We start from the raw sequence: 22694 nt of genomic DNA on the forward strand, positions 1-22694 counted from the left end.
GTCTGTGAGGAGAAAAGAACCTGCCCCTTGGTGTTCCTGACGACGGCCCCTTAGAAAGCAGCTCTGAACTCTGGTCCTACCTGACCCAGGTGTGGCCTGTGCTGTGAAAGATGTGACACGGAAGTGCCCCCACGGTGGGCGATCCCTTTGTAAAATCACAGATGAGGAATTAGGACAGCAACATGCCTGGAGATGTCCTGGGGATACGGAGTAATCAAAGATGAAAACCATGCGAGTCAGGTGGAGAAATTAGTTTCTGCATGTCACCACCACTATTAGGAGGACTCGTTAAAGCTGAATAGGAATCAAAGGAACCTGCCAGGAGGGAATAAGGAGCCTGGTGAAGAAGAGGGGAAGGCACAGGGTCAGGCTGCACTAAGGAGAGCTGTAATTTACAACTGCAGGGGGCGGCCGGGGACCTGGGTCCAGGGACAGACGGACAGCCGTGTCGGGGGCTCCTCCCGGCTGATTAGACTCCAGCCTCTCCTTCTTGTGCAAGTTGTGACAGCTGTCTTATGAACTTCTTATGAACTAAGTTTGCTGCAGCCATATACAGTGTGTTTGCCTGTTTCCCCTTTGTTAGTCAACAAGATGTTGATATTAACGTAGTCGCCTCCTCCCAGCAGAAACACAGTTGCCTCTTAGAGTGGAGTTTTGTTCCTTGGAACTGAGCCGTCATTGCCCTGCAGCATTTTGGGATCAAAATATCTATAGTCATCAGTTTTAGAGTTTGACTTCCTCTCCATGAGATTCTCTAAAATACGAGAAACAGGTAGGTTTTGCTGTTGTGGTACCAGGCTCTTGACTCTTCCCTCATAAACCGTGATCCTGTATTCAGGCCTCGTGGTGAGAAACCCAGAGGTTTCATGGTGGTTTTGTCATAGCTGCAGGCGCTGAGGTCATCTGGGCAAAAGCTTTCCAACATTTGATATATCGTAAGGGATTTAGGTTGCATCCTGCATCAGTCAAAGCTTTCTTGTATTGCTCCAAATCAGCCTCAGAAGGTGCTTGCTTATACAACAGAGAAGAAACAGCCTCATTTGTCTTCTGGAGTTGCTGCACCAGGGTCTGACATTATAGCTAGAAGAGATTTATCCAGAGTAGTTTTGGTCATTAATTCTTATTCATATTCAAAATATGCATCCAGTTTTCTTGCCTTTCTATGTTCTAAGACAGCAGTGCAACACTTGTACAGAGGTCAATAAGTCTTTTTATTTCCCAAGGAGTTCTGGCAAAGAATAACAGCCCGATGTTAGCCTGGCCGGATCGTTAGAAAGCACACTCCTGGCTCTTTCATCTTCCCCTTCTAGTCCCACAACGCTTTTAAGTCATTTCACCTCATCTTCCTGTGCTCGGAAAGATTCTAGTTCCTGCTGAACTGATTCTGCAATTTATGGGAATGGACTTCCTTTATGTTTCTGCCAAAATTTATCAACTGCGGTTTAATCATAAGATTTCTTGTTTTTTCTTCTTGGTCTAGCACCAGCTAGAGAACGCTCCACTCCTGACGTTTCTTCCAAATTAACTCCATGTAAGTGGAAATCCAGTGCATCACGCACCAAGGCCTGAGGGTACGAGGCAAAGCAGTTGCCAAATCCCTGTTTCTGTCGCCAGGACGAAGAAAGGCCTGTGGAGGCTGATGCAGTCAGTTCCAAGGGTGTCACCTGTGAAAAGACTGCTTCTTGCATCTCTTAGATTTTCCCGGAGTTTCTTATCTACTTTACCTGCTACCATTTCTGCTGCTGTTCCTCTTGAACATCTGTTTATAGGAGCAGCACCTTGGTGACAAAAAGCAACAAAGACGCTGTCAACAACAGTGCCCGGGACAGCCCCTCACCATGTCTGTGCTATCTGGACTGGTCAGGGCACAGGAAACACGGCCTTATCTTGATTACATAATACAAGGACATCATTTTCCAAAGTAATAAAACTGAGAGACTGATCAAAAACCTTGGCTACTCGTGTTACTGCACTAGCTGCAGATTCTGCCTTTGCAGTATCTTCCAGTTTACTTCCTGAAATAGCAGAAATACAATTTAAATAGACTGATTCAGAGTTGATTTTGAAGATCTAGATTACCGGTTTATTATAACAGGATGTAACTCAGGAACAGCCAGAGGGAAGAGACGCCTAGGGCAAGGTATGGAGAATCCCGTGCCCTCTCTGAGCACCACTGTCCCTGAATCTCCACGTGTTCACCAACCCAGCAGCTTCTACCCAATGTCACTTCTTTCCTCCTACTCAGAAGAATTGCTCATCTCCCTTTAGCCAGGCCTCCTTTACCGCCAGTCCTCCCTCCCTCCAGCCCTGCAGAGACCTCTCACCTCCCCCTGCCTCCCCTCTCCCCTTCTCCTCAGCAGGCAAACATGCCCCAGGCATTTCCAGCTGCAAGACCTGATTTCTCTGCCACTCTCACCCCTTAACTGCAGGCTCCCCTCTGTTCTCCACCCACAGAGCATCTTCCAGGGAAGTGAGTGCAGCAGGAGGAGGTTTTCCTGCATCAGCTACGTGCTTCTCCTTCCTAGGGTCTCCTGTCACCTGGGTCACCCCCACCCCACGCAGGTGGTCTGCGTTCAGGGCTCAGGGAGCATCACAAGGGGTGGCCCCGTCCACGGGCCCATCCTCCTCCTCATAGGCCCCCCATGTGTTTAGGGCACACCTGCATGGGGCCTATAGAGAGTGAACATTACTTATTTACCTGGAATTAGAACTGAACTGGCATCCTATATCTTTATTTACTGGTATTCTACCTGGAGTGACCTGAGCTGTCCCCTTCATGTCCTCTGAAGTGTCAGCTGCCTGTTCAGATGGGCACTCTGAACTCTGACCTGAGTGTGTCGGAGTTTCCCCTTTAAAGAAGAGGCCTCTGCACTAGAACTAGCGCTCCCAGGCCGAGGGTGTCCTCACAGCCCGGGTCTCTGCTGGCAGGTGTGTGGGACCCTGTGGTCTGTGGGAGAGCAGGTGGTGCAGGGGACATGCTGTAACACATGCAACCTCATTTATGCCTAAATGGGACCATATTGTAAACAATATTTCCTTGCCCGCCCCTCCCTTAGTACCCTGCAGAGAGCACTGCTTATAAATACCCCAGATCTGCCGACCATCTTACTGCCGCCGAGCATCCATTGAGCCCGGTCCTCCAGTTCACTGGACAGTTCCCTGTGCTGGTCCCTCAGGATCCCCTGATGCACTGACATCACACCGAGATGTAATGAGCATCCTTGGGTCCCAAGCCTGCCCCTTAGCAGGACCCCCAGCAGTGGGGTGTGCACCGTGCACCCCTACAACCCCGTCTCAAGGCTGCACCCACTTCCATCATGGGACTGAGAGAGGCTCTGGTCCTCTCTCTACACCTTCCCTGCCCGTGAACACCCTGATACAGCTGGCTGGATTCAGGAGGGAGACAGGGTTGGGGGCCCAGGAGGGGTTTTCAGGCTATAGGCACGAGGCCCTGTCCCCCCATCTCCTCCCCCTGGCAGTGGTCAACTCTCCTCTCAGCAGGGGAGATACCAATTTCCATTCAATTTCAAATGCAGTTGAAACCATGCACTGCAGCACCAGGGCAGAGCCTGGGCAGTGTCCCCTCCTTGGGCTCCAGAAGTGGAGGGAACACACCTCCTGCTTCGGAGAACACCCAGCAGGCTCCCTGGGGCCCAGACTCCTGATGTGGGATCACACCAGGATATATATACATATAATTAACTCCTTCTTGTTATTTCTGCAAAGCGCCTACTCACACCCCCTTCTGCCACGTTACTTTGATCTTGTCTTAGTTTCCTTACAATTTACTAAATTACATTTTTTGCCTCAGTCATAACATTGGCTCAAGATAAAAAATGAGTCAGTAGTGGGAAAATAAAGAAATGTGCATTTTGCCACATCCAAGTTTGTGGACTAGACAATCCAGCAGCATGGTTGACTGTGGTTTTTCTATTAACTGAGCCTCAGTCTCTTCCTTTCCTCCTCATCCCTCATGGAGACCTTTGTGGATATAAATCCAAGGCTCCACATCGTCCTTGCAGTGCCCGTTCCTAGAGCTGGGTCCATGAGGTTGATTCTGTCCAAGGACAAGAGACATGGGGCTTCGGCATGTTTGCTGCTTGGGCCCGTTAATTTGGGGAATGGACTTTCTCAGTCCTCCTGCCAGATCCCCAGTGCCACGCCCAGCCCTGCTGACTGAGGCAGCCTGGCTGTGTCCCCCCAGCTCAGGCTGGGGTCTTGGGCCACATCTGATGTCATCCCAGCCATTCAGGGAATTTGGGGTGTGAGCTCAAAGGGACATGGGACTAAAGGGTGCCAGGCAGAGGCTGTTCAGACAAATGAACCCCCAGAAGGAGTGCTGTCTCCGCTCCGTGAGGGGCTCAGAGGCTGGCTTTGCAAAGCACACAGGGAGCAGCCACACACTCCCCTCTCCCCACCTCTGCACATACCCATTCTCCCCTCCTCCTCACCTCTGCCCCTCTCAGTGGAGAGGCAGTGACCATCTCTCCCTAATACTCCGTCTTCTCTGCTTTCTCTGGCCAGGCATCTAGTTCTCTGTTCTTTGTGTAAAATACATCCACACTCCAGGTATTAATTAGATGAGGCTGAGATGGATTGACAAATAGATCCCTGACCTTCAACAGCTTAAAACACAATAAATTTGTCATTTCTCACACAACTGTTCAGGAGGTGTTTAGGTTGACTGGATGATTCTCCTCCACAGAGTCATTCAAGGACCCGGTGTTTGGTGCCCATCCAGCATCAAGATGAGGTTTCTAAGTGCATCACCATCTCACTTAGCAGGCAGACGAGAGGTTTTATGGTCCAGCCATGGATGGGGTGCACATCCTTTCCGCTCAAGCTCCATGGGATACATGTGGTCACATGACTACACTAATGCAAGGGAGACTAGGAAATGCAGTCAGCTGTGTGTTTGTGGTCACATGACCACACTAACACAAGGGAGGCTGGGAAATGTGGTCCAGCTGTGTGTCCAGGGAGGGAGAGTGGATCCCAATGATTAGCTCTTCACAAAACTCTGCTCTCTGGTCTGCATGGAGTAAACACACGCCGCCTGTCTCTTCCAGCAAATGCAACTGAGACCCTGCACTGAAGTGCACAGAACAGCTATCTGAGGACTCTGAAAAGTAAATGGTAAGAGATGGATGCAGAAGAAAACCAGAATTTGAAGTAATATGGATTCAGTTATGAGTTTCCTTTTTCCCCCCTTCAAGTATATGTGAGACTGACCATAACGAGAAGTGAAAACCTGAACCACAAAATACAATTTACAACAGGTCATAGAACATGTGCAGGATCTGTATTCTGAATACTACTAAACACTGATGAAACAAATCAAAGAAGATCTAAATAAATGGAGAGACATACCATGCTCATGTATTTAAGGACTCAGGAGCTAGGTATCAATCCTTCCCAAAATAATCTATACATATAATGCAGTACCATAAAAATTCTAGCAGGATTTATTTTGTAGACAGTAACAAGCTGATTCTAAAATTCGTATGAAAAGGCAAATGAACTAGAACAGCCAGAATAATTTTGAGAAAGAAAAAAGTTGGAGGAATTATCTACCCAATTTTAATAATTATGGTAATCAAGAGAGTGCAGTATTGATGAAAAGGTAGAAAGTACACCTAGGGAACAGAATATACAATTCAGAAATAGATCCACAATAATATGGAAACAGACTTTTTCACAAAATTGAGAGTAATTCAATGGAGTAAGTATAGTCTTTTCAACTAATGGTGTTGAAAGATTGGACATTCACATAAAAAAAATAAAAATCAACAGAAGACTTGTACTATATGAAAGTAAACCAAAAGTTGATCATAGCACAAATCTCCAAAATTGCATTGTGGTGATGGTGTGCAACTCTTTAAATTTACTAAAAATATTGAATTGTATGCTTAAACAAGTCGATGTTATGGTATGTGAATTATACCCCAAAAAATGTTTTAAAATCCCACTACACACCTATAAGAATAGCCAAAATTTAAAAGACTGGCCATACAGAGTGTTATTGAGGATGTGAATGAACTGGAACCCTTTGCACTGCTAGTGATAATGTGAAATGATACAATTTCAGAAAACAATATGGTAGTTTCTTAAAAAGTTAAACACAGGGGCCGGCTCAGTGACATAGAGGTTAATTTCGAATGTTCCGGGGTTCACAGGTTTGGATCCTGGGCGTGGTCCTACTCATCGCTGATCAAGCCATGCTGAGGCAGCATCCCACATAGAAGAACTAGAAGGACCTACAACTAGGATATACAACTATGTACTGGGGCTTTGAGGAAAAAAAGAAAAAGAGGAAGATTGGCAACAGATGTTAGCTCAGGGCCAATCTTCCTCAAAAAAAAAAAAAAAAGGTTAAACACATAAATACATAGGACCCAGTCAGTCCATTCCTAGATTCTCACCCAAGGAAAAAGAAAGCAAACATCTAAACAAAAATGTGTGCACAAATGTGCAGAGCAGCTTTATTTGTAATGAGGGGAAACTGGAAATAACCCAAATGTCCATCATCAGAAGAACGGATGAACAAATGTGGTCCATCCATACAGGGAACTACTCAGCAATGAAAAGAATGAACTACTGGTACATACAACTACATGGATGATGTCAAAATAGTTATTTTGGGTAAAAGAAGCCACACAAGAGTGACATCAGCATCATGGCAGAATGAGTTGTTCCCTTTGTCTGTCCCCTCTAAGTTACAACTAAACGGACATTCATTAACCAACAGAGGATTCCCTACACAACAGGATGGCTGAGAGAGCCACACAGCTGTGCGTCTGAAGGTGGGTGGACTGGATCTTGGAAGCAGTGGAACTAGGTGAGTGGACCCCTCCCCCTCCTTGGCGGCAGCCATCCAGGTCACGGATCCCCACACAGCGGCCAGTGTGACCATGAGTGGAAGCAGGGGCAGCCCAGCTGACATGCAGACACTTTTGGAGTGGTAGCCTGGCTGGCGGGTGCACCCACCTACCAAGGTGGCCCCGCCCATGCAAAGGCTCCCCACTGAGTGGCAGCAGCTCAGCCCCCATGAAGGCGCCCCTCCCACCAAGCACAGCAGCTCAGCCGAACCACCTGCCAAGGGCAGCGGCCCCCACCAGCACAAGAGCAACCCATACACCCATTACAGCACCTGGCCATGACCTGCCAACTAAGCAGAGAGGCCCTGCCCACATGAGCACAACCCACCGAGCTGTGGCCAGCCCAGGGGAACAGGAAGTGGCCAGACAGGCACAACTACCAGCAGATGGGGCAGGATCAGAAAACAAAGCTCCTGCCTCCCTGACCCCCCGCAGTGGTAGCAGCTGGAATCTCCAACCTGATACTACCACAAATGTGCCGGCAGAGGATCAATTCATCAAACACCATGAAGAACTACAGTAACACTGCAGAGCAGAAGGAAAATGACAAGTCTCCAGAAACCAATCCTGAAGTCACAGAAGACTACAATCTAAATGACGGAGAATTCAAAATAGTTGTCATAAGGAAACTTAACGAGTTACAAGGAAACACAGAAAGACAGTTAAATGAGCTCAGGAATAAAGTTAATGAACAGAAGGAATACTTCACCAAAGAGATTGAAGTCCTTAAAAAAAACTATACAGAAATTCTGGATATGACATTGGTATTAGCAGCATCTTTTCAAATACCATGTCTACTCATGCAAAGGAAACAAAAGAAAAAATAAACAAATGGGACTACATCATACTAAAAAGCTTCTGCAAGGCAAAGGAAACCATCAACAAAACAAAAAAGCAACACACCAACTGGGAGAAAATATTTGCAAGTCATATGTCTGACAAGGGGTTAATTTCCAAAATATATAAAGAACTCATACAACTCAACAACAAAAAACCAAACAACTCCATCAAAAAATGGGCCGAGGATGTGAACAGACATTTTTCAAAAGAAGATCTACAGATGGCCAACAGGCACATGAAAAGATGTTCAACATTACTAATTATTAGGGAAATGCAAATCAAAACTAGAATGAGATATCACCTCATGCCCGTCAGAATGGCTATAATTAACAAAACAAGAAATAACAAGTGTTGGAGAGGATGTGGAGAAAAGGGAATCCTCCTACATTGCTGGTGGGAATGCAAACTGATATAGCCACTATGGAAAACAGTATGGAGATTTCTCAAAAAACTAAAAATAGAAATACCATACAACCCAGCTATCCCACTACTGGGTATTTATCCAAAGAACTTGAAATAAACAATCCAAAGAGGCTTATGCACCCCTATGTTCACTGCAGCATTACTCACAATAGCCAAGATGTGGAAGCAACCCAAGTGCCCATCAACTGATGGTTGGATAAAGGAGATGTGGTACATGTATACAATGGTATACTACCCAGCCATAAAAAAAGACAAAATCATCCCATTTGTAACAACATGGATGGACCTTGAGGGTATTATGTTAAGTGAAATAAGCCAGACAGCGAAAGAAAAACGCTACATGATTTCACTCATATATGGAAGATAAACACATACATAGATAAGGAGAACAGATTGGTGGTTACCAGAAGAGAAGAGAGTGGGGTGGCAGTGAAAGGGATAAAGGGGCACATATGTATGGTGACAGATAAAAATTAGACTATTGACGGTGAGCACAATGTAGTCTATACAGAAACTGATACGGAATAACGTACACCTGAAATTACACAATGTTATAACAACATTATACACCAGTATGACCTCAATAAAACAATTACAAAAAAAAAAAGAAGCCATACAAAATGAGTACAAACAATAGGATTCCATTCATATACAATTCTAGACAATGGAACTAGGTTACAGCGAGAGCAGGCAGAGCAGTAGCTGGGAGGCGGGAGGCAGGGGTGACAAAAGGGAAGGAGGAAATTTGGGGGTGATGAAGATGCTCATTGTTTTGACTGTGGTGATGGTTTCACGTGGATACACATACGTCCAAAACCTTCAGTATGTGCCTTTAATTTATGTCAATAGTAACTCAATAAAGTTGTGGAAAACAGGAAATAAAAGCAGAGTGGGAAATTCAGGGAATTTCTCAGAAAAGTCAAGCGCCAACAATCCCAGCCCTCGTTCGGCACTGCCTCTCTGGACTGGCGATCTCTCCGAGAAGACGCTTGGGATGAAAGGGCCAAACTACAAAGCATTTGCGGGCGGGCTGACCGCTCACTTTCTCCTGGTGTGCTGGTCTCAGTGGCATGGGGGGGTCCTTCATCTTTGTTTTTTTTTGTGTGTGTGTGAGGAAGATCAGCCCTGAGCTAACATCCATGCCAATCCTCCTCTTTTTGCTGAGGAAGACCGGCCTTGAGCTAACATCTATTGCCAATCCTTCTCCTTTTTCTCCCAAAAGCCCCAGTAGATAGGTATATGTCACAGTTGCACATCCTTCTAGTTGCTGTATGTGGGTCGCCGCCTCAGCATGGCCGGATGAACGGTGCGTCAGTGCACGCCCGAGATCCAGACCCGGGCCGCCAGTAGCGGAGCACGCGCTTAACCGCTAAACCACGGGGCCGGCCCCGGGGGTCCTTTATGGTAGAGATGTTCGGCCTCTGGAGATGGCTGTTGGAGGCACAACATCCTCAGTGCAGAGGTGACTTCTGCACGGACCCCGAGTGTGGCTGGGAGAACTTTCCAGGCCTAGGCTCTCTGGAAGCAGGACTAGCAGAACTCATCATCCATAGATTCAGTTTTAAATTGTAGGTTTCAGCTAAGTGTCCACCCTCAGGAGAAAACCTTGTGGAAGGGAGATTTGTTTTATTTCATTTGGGGAGACTTGTATTTTATATGCATCATGCTGCAGAGCTGTCACTCAGGGCTTTCTCCCCGCCAGGGCGGTGGCTTGTCCAGGTTTTCAAAGGAGGTGACTTCCAGCTCAGCACTGACAGCTCCTCAGTCTAAAGGAGGAGCTCTGGGCTGGTGCAAAGACTTTACAAAGTCACAGCGTCACTGCTGCAGGGTAGGGGCAGGGTGGGGGTCTATAAATACTTGACTAACTAGAGCTAACTGACTTCTGACCTGTTATCAAAGGCAAATAAAGCAGCGGCCCTGTCGGGCTCCTGTGCTCAGAAAGTGAGCGTTTCTCTTTCTCCGTTTTGTCAATTGGACGTAACTTCCTTTACAGGGACTCGAGGGGAGGCAGCTAAAGCAGTCACAGGAGGACACAGGGCAGGGTTTCCAGGTTTATTTCACTCTTTTCCTGCCATAAGAAATGCTCGGCAAAGCCCAGCACTAGTCCCCGATGAGCCCGCCCCTCCTGGACCAGACTCCTCACCACGGGAAAGGCACTGACAGGGTCCTCAGGAAAGAATTTGATCAACGTGGTTTAATCCTGTGATTGTCAAATGTTTGATCACAGAATACTTTCGTTATCCTGTTGAGTTTGTGCAGAGATGTTGGGGGAAAGGCTGGTCTGTGAGACGAGGCCCAAATTCTCACCTGGCCCTGCAGGATCGCCAGTACGGACTGAAGCTACTGCAGCCAACGCTGACTAGTGACTGCATGCGAGCGCTGTCCCCCCAGCTCTACATACATTCAGACACTTACTCTTCACCACCAGCCTGTGAGGGATGATTATTATTTACAGATGAGGAGGGTGAGAACAGAGAGGTGGGTATGTCTCAAGGCACAGAGGTCGTAAGTGCTGGAATGGATTTTGACGTGCCGTCCAATCTACCTGCGTGCTCGTAACATACGCGGAGCTGGATGGAGCCCCAGGCCTGGGACCTGTCACCTGACGCTGCAGTCACAACTCTTGGAGTAGGTGGCCCTCTCGGCAGTGCCGCAGGCAAGACGCAGCTGGAGGGGCATCCGCTGCCTGAACTCAGCTGATCTCGGCTGGGCTCGCCCATCGGAGGTGGGATGGAGGCGGCGAGGCCAGGTGAGGCTCCGACGGGCAGCCCCTCTTCAGCCTGCAGGCCTGGGGTCAGCTCCACGCGTCTCTCGTCCTCCTGGACTGGCAGGCTGGCCAGCAGGCTCTTCTCACGTCTAATCGTGGGAGAGCTTTCCAAGACTGTGGTGGCATTGTCTGCAATGGGCCAAAACACATCGCATGGCTTTGCCCCACGTCAAGAGTCACAGGGCACGCTCTGCCCATGTGGTGGGAGAGGGGACAGGAAAGAATACTTCTGAAAAGTTATCTAATCTCCTCCAGGACACAGCAGTGGGGCCACCAGGCCTGGGGGCCTGGGGGCCACCCTCTGCAGCACTCACAGCCCAGACCTGCCTTTGTCCTCGGCTGGACTCCAAGTCATGGCTCCCACTGCCCCACCCAGGGGGCAGACATGGTGATTCTTGATCCACTCGGTCTTGTCTCTGCCCTCCTATGATGACCAATATAAGCAGAAAGCATTTTTATCGGTTCCTCGCAACACGCCACAGTCTCTGCCACGTGGGGGCCCCCAAGTCTCCGAGGCCAGTGCTGCTTCTGATGATTAGGAATCTCTTCTCCAGGAGTGGGATTACTTCCCACACGGCCCATGTGTTAACAGCTTCCTCAGACCATCCCACTGAGGACGGTTCTCCAGACGTGCCCTGTGCTCTGAACACAAAAGCTTATTACAATCTGATCACTCGTTGTGAGTAAACGCTTCGCACACCACTGTTCAGGAGGCTTGTTTGGGAACAATATTTTTTCCTACTAACTTCCAAGCAAAGATAGATTTTTCCCATAATGCAGTCATCAAACCTTCATAAGCAAGAATTATGTGTTTATTATGTGAGTTGTAAATTACCTCTTAAGTGTCTAAGAAGCAGTTGAGTCTGTAAATGCCTGGTAACTTCAACGAATTCAATAGAGAAGAGCCTCCTGCAACTGCTCTCAGGATGCTGTGTCAGTGGAAGGAGGAGCCCATGCACTTGTAGGACAGGAAGACCCAACATTCCTGGGTGCCCAGATTGGGAAGGGGACACTATGTCAGTCAGCATTGCCACAAGAACGCTGCATAACAAATCACCCCAAAACTTAGTGGCCTAAAACAACAGCCATTTGTTCTCACAGGCCTGCAGGTCTGCTGAGGGTCTGCTTATCTAGGCTGACGTCACTGGGTGGTTCCACTGGTCTCATGGGGCTCACTCATGGGTCAGCAGTGGCCTTGCCAGGTCTGGGCTGAACTTGGCTGAGGAGTCTCTATTCCATGTGCCTCGCATCCCCTGAGGCCGGCCCAGGCATATTTTTCTCATGACAAGAGCAGAGGTGTAAGAGAGCACAGGGAACTTCCGAGGCCGCTTCAGTCCTAACTTGGAATTGCCTCACTGGCCCTTCTGCCTCCCTCTATCGGCCAAAGCAAGTCACGTGTTCAAACTCAACCTTTGCTCATCGGGTTTCTCCTGAGGTCCCGCTCTTTCTAACGCAGAAATGAGCAGCAAACCCACTGGAAGCAACATGCATAGGATGCGGCAGACATGGTTTATAGTTAATTGTAAATAGACAGAGAATCAACTCACAAAGCAACTCAGCCGCCACCGCCTCCCAGACGAAGGCTCCTCTGGGCAGGAACCACTCTTCTCAGCAACTGCTCCCCAAAGACGCCCCCATTTCCACCTCTCATGCATCACCCTCCACTGCCTAGACCTGGACACAGGCAGGTGGACTGGAGCAGGACCCAGCTCTGAGCGGGCGGTGGCCTCCTGGTCCCCTACATCTGCCGTCGAGCCCCTTCTGTCTGTGTTAACGCTTGAACTCCACGTTGGCCAGTGCAAATGCTTCTGCTCTTTGCAATCGTTGATCTCAGTGCGAGCTCTGAGCAAAGGCAGAGCTCCCGCGATGTGTGTCCCTGCCGTCACTGCTATTTCTGTCATCCACCACCTGAGATCAACAACGTGGACGGAGGGATGTGATTCTGTGCAGTCAGCCCTGCAGCTGGGTCTGGGCAACCGAGGGGCTCCCACGCCCCATAGGAGGTGACACAGGGACAAGGGACATGTGAGAAGTGGTCCTGCTGTCTGGGGGCCTGGGGTCTAGCTGCAGAGCTAAGGAGACACACGTGCATCCTTGCAGTTCAGAGTAACGTGGGCTGGAGCAGATCCAGTGTCCAGGGCCCTCGGGGCCACCACAGGCAGCGACTCTGTCTTAAGGACAAAGGGAAACTATCCTCAGCTCTTGGGGTTCACAGAACTGCTGGGAACCTAGAAACCAGGTCATTCCCATGAGGCCTGGCAGCAGGGACCCTGCAGAGGTCACGCCCAAGCACCCACGCACCCCACTGACCACACGTGACCCCTCCAGCTCCACCTCCCTCACTTGAGCCCCCAAGTCCTGGAGCAAGGACCCGGTTGGCCAAGCTCGGAGCATCTTCCCAATCCCCGGGGACAAGGCACGGAGGAGCCTCGTTTCTACAACAGCCACCGGGTCCCTGTGAGCAGATGCATACACGGCATGTACCTGCCCCCTGTCCGGCACACTCTGTGGCTGCTGGTCGTAACCTGCTGCTAACAATACTCCAGTGAGTGTACATCTACATACGTATGGCGCATACGTATAGCACAGGTGTCAACACATTCACTGAACTAATTTCCAGAACCGAAGGCCCCGTAGAGTAGGGTAGAGGGAAACAGGCCACGCCGCGTGGGGAGACGTGTTCCAGGCTGAGTGGCAGGAGCTCCAGTGATGACACGGTCCTTCCCCCACAGGGACCGCGTCCTGTGGGAGTGAGGAGAGGCTGTTCTGTGGGGGCGACACCTCCTATTGATGGGACTCCAAAGGGGTCTGCAGCTGAACAAAGGTGAAATCGGAGCCCTGGCCCTTCCTGACTTCAGGGGACATTCTGACCACCAGGGCCCTGTTTTTCCCAGAATCGTAGAGAAAAACAAAACGTGAAAACTGGTCATGGGCATTTGTTTCCTTCCCGTGTCCCTGTGAGGCGAGGCCCCAGCTACGTGACCCAGGGCGGATCTCATCTCACTCCACGTCAGAGGGCCCGAGGAGAATGATGGAGACCAGACTCCTCTCCACGGCTCAGCAGGGTGAGCTGGAGCTCCTCGCCAGCTCCCGACCAGCTGTGGAGCCTCGCTGGGCGCTCCAGGCTGGAGCCAGGAGGGCAAGCGAGAGAGACTGTACCGGAAAAAGGAAGCACCCAGAGACCAGACCAACAGGAGCGACGTGGACAGTTCACTGGCACCAACAGTCAAGAGGTTTCCACTGGGGCCCCTTGTGGACGCGGCTCCTCCATGCGTGGGGACAACCAGACACAGAGATGCCCAGGTCCAGACCCTCAGCAGACACGCCACGTTTGTGGGCTGGTGGATCTGTCAGGATGAGCCGGTTATGCGCAGTAACAAACAACCCCCAGGTCTCAGCAGTTTACTAAAACAGAGGCTTGTTCTCTGCTCAGGCTTCCTGTTCATTCTGTCTTGGCTGTGGATTCACTCCACATCATCGTCACTCCAGGACCCAGGCTAATGAGGCAGCTTCTATCTGAAACACTGCTGCTCCCTGCGGCAGGGAAAAGAGAGAATGTGGCGAATGACACACTGGCTCCTAAAGCTTCTATTCAGAAGCGACACCCATCGCTCCCTCTCACATTTCATTGGTGCAAAACCAGGACAGAGGCAGGTGACCTCCCACTGAAGTAGAAGCTGAGAGAGTGTGAGGGCTGGAGATGCTGCAGCCATTCTGCATCCACGAGGGGGAGCCTGTCTGAGAATGGAGCTGACCCAGAAGAAGAAATGAGACAGTGAAATGGAGAGAGAGAAACTGGGCCCTGATAGCATTATTGGGTCTGAATCCTGCCTTGCAGAGGCCAGCTCTAGCCCCAGACTGTGGAGTAGCTTGAATCTGAAATCTTCTATTTTGTCTAAAGCCAGTTAGAGTTGGTTTTCTGTCACTTGCAACCAACCAGGTTCTAGTTGCACAGAGCACTTGGGCTCTGCCTGGCCTTTCTCAGGACAGGACGGGGAGGGAAAAGGTCCTCTGACACAGGGTGAGCTCCTCACAGGCAGGGACCATGGACTAGCAGGAGGGTTGGGGCTCAGCTCTGAGTTTAGACGGGATGGAGTGAAATCTGGCTTCTTCACTTGCTCACTGTGCAACTTGCACCACACATTCCCCTACCTAAATCGGGGATGTGATAGAACACACCTCATAGGGATGCTATTCAATTAAGGAAATCAGATGAGTAAATTCCTGGTGCCTGTCAGTGCTCAAGAAATGTCCACTGGGCTTGTCCCCGGTCCCTAGTACCCTGGAGTGCATGGTTCCTCAGGAAATGTGTGACAAGGGGGTGAGCGGGATCATTTATGAGCATGAACCATGTGAGGAGGGGGACCTCAGAGAACACATGGGTGAGAAAAGGCAGGCCAGGAGCTGATGACCAAGAAATAGTGTGATTCACACGGAAAGAGGCAGATGGGAGGACAGAGGCTTGTCCCACTGAGCAGCAATGAGGACAAGTGGGAGAGGCTGCCTGGTGACACATGTGAGGGCTCCATATCATGAAGCCTGTGTAGAAGAGCATTAGTGGGTGTGAAATGTTATGATGTATCGTCCAGGGGAAGAAGCTGGTTATGAAATACCACGTACAGTATTATCCCATGTTTGGTGAAAAAAATGTTTTACATATCTTTGCATAAAAATAAAGAATGAGTGCTATCAAAATATTACTACTGAATGTGAATTACTAGTCTTCTTCTCATTCTACAAAACGATTATTTAGCTCTAATTTCACAATATCTGAATACTTATAAGTATCTGACCAACACATGTATGTTTGTCAAAAGTTGTTTTATAGAGAAACAAGCCAAACTACAACGAGAAAAATGACTCCACTTTCTCATCGAAATCAATGACATATAAAAAAGAGACACTCATTAAGTAAAAAGGAAGAGGGAGAGGTGACTGTGATGATGATGGTGACGATGATGATGGAGAAGATAATGATGATGATGACAACCCTAGTCCCGTCACTCACTGTGTTCTTTGACAAGTGAATGAACCACTCTCTGCCTCAGTTTCCTCATCTAGGATGAGGATTGAGTGAGCTGGTCCTGTCATTAAAACTCTCACAAACATGGCTGGCACAGAGTGACCATAGATATTCTGGTTCTTCTCGTCTGCACACTGGCCAGGGGAGGTACAGGGTATACATCCTGGGGCTGGGGTCTCAGAGGGGACCACGGCAGAGGCCACTCCTGCCCAGGCTGCCCAGGGAGGGGACGTGCTCCCTGGGAGGCTGGCTTTGCTCCTGCAGCTGTCAGAGGGGAAGCCCAGCCAGAGTATTAAACAGGCTGTTCTGATTCCATGTCCTGATCTTGCTAGAGCAGGGAAACTCTGTAGGTTTAGAGGCCAGATTCTCTGTAAGAAAAGATAAAGTTGTCTCCAGCAGGGAGAATAGATCAACAGTGAGTTCCCTTTGTTAAGAGGTGTCAGCACACTTGCCCTGTAGGGGAAGAAAGGATCTCTCTGCTTCAATCTCATTCACTCAAAGTCAATATCCCTCAGGTGCCCACACATCACAGGCTCACATCCAGAGCCGGGGACTCCAGCCTGGGGGGAGCAGTGGATGCATGTCAAACCAGAGTGACACCTTGGCCATGCGGTTTCCGGGGGCTGTGATGGGAGGACACTGAGAGACCAGGAATTTCAGGTGATAAACACCTCCTTTTCCTCCCTGACCCTGTGCCTTAAAGCCACCAACGGGGCCACTGCTGGGCTAACAACAGGCTGTCCCTGGACATCCTGGGGAGATATTAAGGGCACTAGGCTGGGCGAGTCCACCTGCCTGGGGAAATGCCTCCTGGACCCTCAGGCCAGTGCTAGAGGTTGTCATTGTCAGGAGGGGACAACAGCACTGCTGTGAGCCTCTGGAGCTGGGGAGAGGAGACGCTAGAATGGGCTTCATGAAGAGGTGGACCAGAAGGAAGCCTGGAGGATGGGCATGTTTGACACAGGCCTGGGGGAGGGGGGCATTCTGAGGACAGCCAATGACGTGAGGACACAATCCCAGTGACAGGGAGCAGAGACTGTCCAGGGAGATCAGGGCTTGTTGTGCAATACAGAGAGTGGCTAGAGCATGGACTTGGGGCCAGGCTGCTGGTGTGAGTCCAGGCTCTGCAGCTCACTACCTGTGCAACATTAGGTGAGTCTCTCAACCTCTCTGCGCCTCAACTTCTTCATCATTAAAATGGGGATGGTGATGATACTACCTGATAGACTTGTGATGACGGCAAAGGAGTAATAGATTGAGAGCACTCAGAGCAGTGCCTGGGACACGGTGAGCACCAGATTCAGTGACGGCTGTGATGATGAGAACAGTGATGACCAAGATGATGGTGATGACAATGCCAATAGTGATGATGATGGTGATAACAATAACAGTGATGAAAGCAAACAGCCCAGGATGGATATTATGTCCCTCCAGAATCACCCTCCAGGACAAACTCTGAGACTCCCAGAGACTTCTAGAATCCCCTGATGGTGCTGCTCAGTTCCAGATGCAACATCAGAAAAAACCCACTCTCAACGCACGAGACAGAGTGCCTTTAGAAAAACAGCATTCCTCATAAGCACAACAGGAAATGTAGTTAAGTAATCAAAATTCAATTTCTTTTAGTCTAGACATAAATAATGAGATTTCATACAATTATAATTTGAAGTACAATATACTGCACAATGACTGTCTCTCAAATCTGATTTTCTTCCCTTTAATCGACTAGTGGGATAGACTTGTCTGGGTATAAATAGTGTTTACAGCTGATCGTAGACAGAAGCTGATGTCCCCTATTTCAGAACCCCCTGCTGATGCACAAATGACACAGCCGCGTCACCAACCTGGGGTCACAGTACGCGGAGGACAAAGGCGCGAACGCCCGCACACCTGCCCGGCGTTCACGCGGGTCCCCACCAGCCCCATCTAAAAAGCCCTTAGCGTTTGATCCACATCAAACCCCTCTGGACTCCAGCGGCAGGAAGGACACTGAAAAGATAACCAAGTCACCTCGCGCCCTGGTTAGTCCCTCGCTCGGCCTCTGCCTCTTCAGGTTCTGAATTGTGAGGACAGGACCCCCCGAAGCTGGATTAAGCAGATAAAGAGCATGTGACAGCGGCTTTCGGACATCAGTGTGCACACACACCACCGGGGTCTGTGACCGCACGGGCTCTGCTTGCAGGTCTGGAGGGTCCCAGCCCACGTATCATCAACACGCTCCAGGGCAGGCCGCGGTGTGGACACCAGGACGCCCTCACGCCCCCAGGGGGCAGAGACGGGCTCAGCGGCTTGTGGGGGATCAAGTGCCCGCCCACAGCAAGGCTGCTCCCAGAAGGCCACTCCACCGACCCCACGGGCCTGCTGGCCCCAAGGAAGGGGACATCAACGCCCCACCCTGCTCCCCCTGAAGCTCGAGTCTCTTCTGCTCTATGGACCCACAGCTTCCGCCAGGCGCCATCTTCCTCCCGACTCTTCCTGAAAGGAGACTCACGGGAGGCTTCTCATTGGTGGGCCTGGGTCACATGACTGGGCCCGGGTCACATGACTGGACCCCGCTGCAAGGGAGGCTGGGAAACCAACATCTGGTTTCTGCCATGGACAGGGAGGCTCACGGTGAGGGAGATGTCCACGTGGGAAGGGGGTTCTCAGGGACAGTCAGGGGACAGGACACGTCCCCGCCAGCTTCTCTAGAGCTCAACCACGAGAGCTCGACCACGGCGACGAGACCCACACGGCCTCCTTGTGCACCTCGTCGCGCACAGTCCCCTTCCCCCCAGCCCCACAGCGCCTTCCTTCCTCTTACACACCAGGCCCAGCCCCACCACGGGCTCTGGAACATTCTCTCCCTCATCTCCAACTCCTAGGAGAGGCTTTCTCCGACCACCCCCTGAAGTGGCACCTCCTACCCCTGGTCATTCCAGAACATCCCAGCCAAATCCAAGGCCATAAGCACTGGCAACATGGCAAGGACGGCTCACCACTGCCCTCCCCACTTCAACACAAGGTTATAAAATGTCTTCCCAGTTCAGCGGAGCAACTCTTCCCTTACCCAGACCTCGTGATCCTGGCCATGGACGCTCCAAGGCATCTTCCAAACAGACGCAGGGCTCCTCTGGAATGAACGTTCTGGGGATAAAACTCATCCACTTCATGAAGGTATTTGTGGTGTATGAGCAGCTGTGCAGGGCTGTGTGTGCGGGTTCTCCACAAGGTCTAGCTGAAGTGCTTTCTCTGAGAGCTGGTCACAGTTCTCCTGGACACCAGCATGTAAAAAAGCATCAGAAGTTGAGGGCACAATGCTGAACTTGCACATAAATGGCATCTTTAAATTAAAGGGCCTGACCGTTGGCCAAGCTGGACGCTGGAGGCCATGCGGATGCTGAGAGTGGGGAGGACGCCCCAGGATTGGGATCTGTCCGTTTCTCGGGTTAGACTTTTAGAAGATGGGGCTGTTTTCTGTTTGAAACCCTGGGAGAGGCCTACAGGAGGGTGAGGGAAAGGCTGTTATGCATTTTCCCACAAGTCAGTACCCCACGTTCCAGGACCCATTCCAGGACCCAGCCCACTCTTTGGGGAAGGAGGGGAGAGTCCAGCACAGAGGTCTGGGGGGGAACCCGTGGGGATCAGGGTCAGGCAGAGTGGAGGCCAGGACTCCAGCCCCTCTCAGGGATAGGAGAGCCATCCTCTGGAGTCTGCTGTGTGAAGTGTGGATGCTTGAGCGGGTGTGTCCCCAGGAAGGACACTGGGGTCTGGCAGGACATGTACAGTGGGTGTGGAACCTGCTTCCTCCCTCCCTCGGGTGGGACGAGGGGACAGATGTGAAGAGCTGGAGGGAGATGAAGAGACCGATGTGAACACCTGGGGCGGTGCCCACGCCAGAGGCTCCAAGTGCTTCCTGCATTCATTTACTCCACCACTCATTCTCTGCATGGGGACGTTTAATGTGGCTGTGTCTCAGGACTCAGACAATGGAAGGGGTTGGGTGGGGAGGAGGGAGGGCAGAGCAGAGGCCACAGCACATCACCCAGGTGAATGGAAAGTGAGTTTGGAATCAGGTAGGAGCAGAGGGATGGAAGCCAGGGATGGAGGAGAGAGGAGGGAAGGTGAGGGCAGAGCTGTCTTGATGAGGGAGGAGTCAGAGGTCACCCAGTGTTGAGTTGAGGGAGCTGCGCATCAAAGCATAAAGGAAAAATCTCAGTTCCCAAAGTCAGGCTCTCTTTGGCTTTTCTGCTTATGAGCTTCATATCAGAGTAGACTTCTCTTGGTTGGTGTGGTTATCTGAATAAAGTTGCGAAAGGTAGGGAGTCATGATAAAAATAAGATCTGTACCTCTTGAAAATATTATTTCAACATAAAGCATGTAAATGTGCAATGGTTTGCTAATAATTTGAGTATGGATTTGATAACTGGAGATTAGTGTACTTTCCATTATATCAACACAGCCACAGTCTAGTTCTTAGGAGTTACAGTGTTAGGGGGTTTTGTTGTTTTTTGTTTGTTTTTAAAGAAAACGCAATCTACCATTTCAGTACAAAATCCTTCAAGGCTTTTACCCAGTTCTCTACAGTTGTATCAACCATACATAATTCAAAAGGATTTGTTTTAGCATCTCTCTTTATTAAGTAAGCCTAAAGCTTCCGATTCAGGTTTCACAGAAAGAACAACCCTAATTTGCCGTGTTGCCTCACTGTCTTGTGATGTTTTTTTAAAGTGCCTAAATTCAATAATAGATACAACCAGCATAAGCAGGTTTGGGCACAGACACACTGGTCCCTGGTCAGCCAGCACCTCCCCCAGCAGGAGCAGAGTGGCTGGGACAGGAGAGGGGCTGACGCAGCAAGTGGTCAGCATGGGCAGAGCACAGGGCAAGTCACCATGGGAGTTCACCATGTGGATATCGACCAAGGAGGCTTCTTCTAAGTCATGATACCGTGCACAGTGAGATCCTGGCACACACTCATCGAGGTATTAAATGCAGATCTATACACTCAACAACAGGGGGTGGGGCAGGGGAGGGGGAACTACTTAAACCATTTGGGTCATTCCCCTCAAGGAGTCCACGCCCCAGATGCAGAGGAGTTGGGGGGATGGGGATCTGATGTCCCCTCATGTGTCTCCTAGGGTGAGTATCTCACCATTCTGAGGTGATCCAGTGTTTAAAATTAGGTTTTTCACTCCAAATGACCCTACAAACAGGGCATTTATCTAATCTTATGCTCAACAGAGAAAAAACAAAAACTAAAAACTGATCTGTTCCAATACTGGACTTGTGATTTTTAAAGGAACTCAGTTTAGACCTAAACCCTGTATAATGTACGGCTCCACCACATTGTCATTTTCGTGGCCCCTATGTATTGTGGCACCACCACACCATCCTGGGTGCTGAGGGCCCAGCTCAGAGTGGAACACACTTACGCGGGAACCCCGGCTCCACCCCGTCTGGATATGTGGCCTTTTGCCAACTCTGTAACCTCTCTGTGCCTCAGTTTCCTCACTGGTTAGTGTGGATGATCGCAGGCCCTCCCTCACTGGGAGAGGACGGAATGAGATAATCCACCCAAGGCCCTCAGCACAGGGCCTGTCACTCAGCAGGGGCTCAGTACATGCTGGGTTGTTAACTTCACCTTCACAAGTGGGCTCTGCAGTAAAGGGTGCAGAGAAAATTTTGAAATTTATCATGCCAAATGTTTCAGGACATTTGTGAATGAAGCACTAGATTTAAAGGCCTTTATCACATACTTTCATCTTTCTCATAACTAGGACCCTGGACTCAAATATTTGTTCATGTTAAATGGACATTTTTGTTCCTCTCCTGGTTGCCTCAACCCACATTTCATATCACTGTAGTCCTAACGCATAAACTGAGATTTTAGGAGAATAACAGAAACTGGAACTACCATGTTATTTTTTTTCTTTTAGAGTAAATTGATTTTAATCTATTTAATGATGATTAAGGAAAGGTTATTCTATTTTAAGGACATACAGATTAGACTGGGCTCACCTCGGTAATCCAGAACACCCTCCCCATCTCAAGGGCTGCACCCTAATCCCATCTTCAAAGCCCCTTTTCCCATGTGAGGTAACGCAGTCACAGGTCCTGAGGATTAGGGTGTGGAGATCTTTGAGGACCTTACTCTACTGGCCACACCCTCATGGACTGGAATCCAGTTCTCCCACTCCATTTGCCTGACGGGATGTTGTCCTGTGATTTGTTGAACTGCTTGTCTGTCCACCTCATCTGACCGAGGGTCGAACCTTCTCAAGGTCAAGAACGGTCTCAAATTTCCAAAGGTCCATTCAGTGAATATGATTTGATTCAAGGTTGAATCCTCAGGACACCCTTGGGCAGGTGATCACAGGACACGGCAGACCAGGTGAACGGGGGTGCTGGTGAGAGCGTGTACCCATGAAGGGGTGTCCACTGCTCTGCACAGGGATGGCTGCCATGCAGGATGAGGCCCAGGGCTGCCAGGTTCCTGACTGCACAAGAAAGTCCAGAAATCAGAATTTCAGGGAAAGATCTCAATTTTTAAGCATTGGCCACTGATCCAAATGTTTTAAGCACTGATCAGATTAAGCAAACACCTGGAGGTCTTGCCCAGCAGGTGGTCCTTCAGCTTGGGCTCTGTGTCCTGGGAAATTTCGTAGTTGACAAATCAGCCCAGCGCCTCCCTCACAGGTGTCCAGAGCCACACTTTTAAGATCAGATCTGATGTCTCCCACTCACTTCACAGCCTTGGAGGCTCCCCTGCCTCCTCTCCAG

The 22694-nt window shown here is 49.8% G+C and overlaps 1 pseudogene; it reads right to left on the reverse strand.

The window, feature by feature from the left end:
• Positions 1–469: 469 nt before the first annotated feature.
• On the reverse strand, positions 470–11263 carry LOC131398031 (sec1 family domain-containing protein 1-like; annotated as a pseudogene).
• Positions 11264–22694: the final 11431 nt, after the last annotated feature.

This window comes from Diceros bicornis, chromosome 35 (assembly GCF_020826845.1).
Source record: "Diceros bicornis minor isolate mBicDic1 chromosome 35, mDicBic1.mat.cur, whole genome shotgun sequence".
Lineage (NCBI taxonomy): Eukaryota > Metazoa > Chordata > Mammalia > Perissodactyla > Rhinocerotidae > Diceros > Diceros bicornis.